The sequence below is a fragment of the Homalodisca vitripennis genome, chromosome 4 (assembly GCF_021130785.1).
Source record: "Homalodisca vitripennis isolate AUS2020 chromosome 4, UT_GWSS_2.1, whole genome shotgun sequence".
Taxonomy (NCBI): domain Eukaryota; kingdom Metazoa; phylum Arthropoda; class Insecta; order Hemiptera; family Cicadellidae; genus Homalodisca; species Homalodisca vitripennis.
The window spans coordinates 14914300-14916055 of NC_060210.1; positions in this window are offsets into that span (position 1 = coordinate 14914300).

Below are 1756 nucleotides of genomic sequence, written 5' to 3' on the forward strand. Positions count from 1 at the left end.
TGACATAAATAGCCTAAGATTGTTTAGATCCTTATTTGGCATACTATAGTACAGTGTAGTATCGTCAGCAAAAACTACAGAATTACAGCTTAAACTAGATGGTAAATCGTTTATCAGGATTAAAAACAGAAAAGGGCCTAGGACCGATCCCTGTGGCACGCCACTTACAACCTTCGCAATATCAGAGAGTGAATTTTTGAGTATTTACTCTTTGTGTGTTCGGTTTGCCAAATATGATTCAAACAGTTTGAGCTCCACTCCTCTTACTCCATAAAAGTGTAATTTTGAAAGAAGGATGTCATGCGGCACACAGTCGAAAGCCTTAGAAAGATCGCAAAAGGATGGTGTGTGTGTACTTAGCATGATTTTCAAAACTTGTAAGTACAGATCTTATAAGGCCCTCGGACCGCGTCAACCGTCGACCTACCTTGTCTAAAACCAAATTGGAATTTAGAAAAAAGTGAATTTCTTTCAAAAAAACTCACTTACACTGGTGTTTCATTGCTTTTTCAAGGATTTTTGAAAATATGGGTACCATCGAGATGGGCCCTATAGCTGCTAGCAGATGACTTGTCACCCTTCTTATATACGGGTACAACTCTAGATTGCTTGAGGGAAGTCTGGAAATGTGCCAGCTTTTTAAACACTGGTTTATACAAACCGTTTAAGGGGTAAACTATAACAGTAGGACACTTTTTTACTAACACTGCACTAATGTGATATATATCTCTACTGTGACTGCTCTTCATGCTATTTACAAATTCCACCACCTGCTCACAAGACACTGTCTTCCACTGGAATTGATCCGTGGCAATCTTGGGTACTGGAGAGGAAATCCATAGCTGTAGTAAGTGATTGTCCGACTTCCTTCGCAATATCAGCCACTGCAGAGATGAAGTACGCATTGAAGTCATCAGCAGAGAGAGAGTGAGTGTCTTTGTGGACAGTCTCTTTTCTTGAAGAATTTATTATTCCCACGCCTTTTTTACTTTGTTAGGCGCTGCTTTTATTGCTTCTGCATTTGCCTGTATCTCCGCTAGATGTAACGATTTTTTTGTATTTTTTCCTAACTGCAGTATACTTATTTTTGGTTTCCTCCACAAGCAGGCGGTAACGGAGGGCCCATTGTAGCTTATGAAAAACAGCTTTTCCACTTCTCTTCATTTTTTGATGTTCGCTAGTATACCAATTTTTGAGATGTAAGGCTGATTTCTTCCTATTTATTTCTTTAATGGGGAAGCATTCATCCATTCCAAAAATAAAGATTTTTATGAATGAATCAAAGGACAAAGGTGGGTTTTCGACTATTCTATTCCAATCTATCACACTGAGGAAATCCATAAATTTGCTGATATTTCCTTGAATAAAGCTGCGGAATTTAATTTTGTCAGGACCCATTTTTATCCTCTTCTAAACAGTTTGGCTTACACAAGATCCTAGCTGCCAACGCTAAGTGATCTGAGATAGGTTCCTTAACCTCAACAGACACATATTCCCCTAGGAAGGTTTGTAATAACATTATCCAAGCATGCAGACCCTCTGGTAGGCGTATTGTTTCCAAAATAACAATTTACGCTTCGTAACATGTTTTGAAGCTTTAATGTTGCCGTGTCGTTTACATTTAGGACATTAATATTTTATGTCACCACAAATTAAGATAGGCCACTTCTTGTTTGACATACTTAATATCAACTGTTTCAATCGAGTCTAAAAACACTTCAAGGTCACCATTTGGTATGCGGTATACTGATACAAG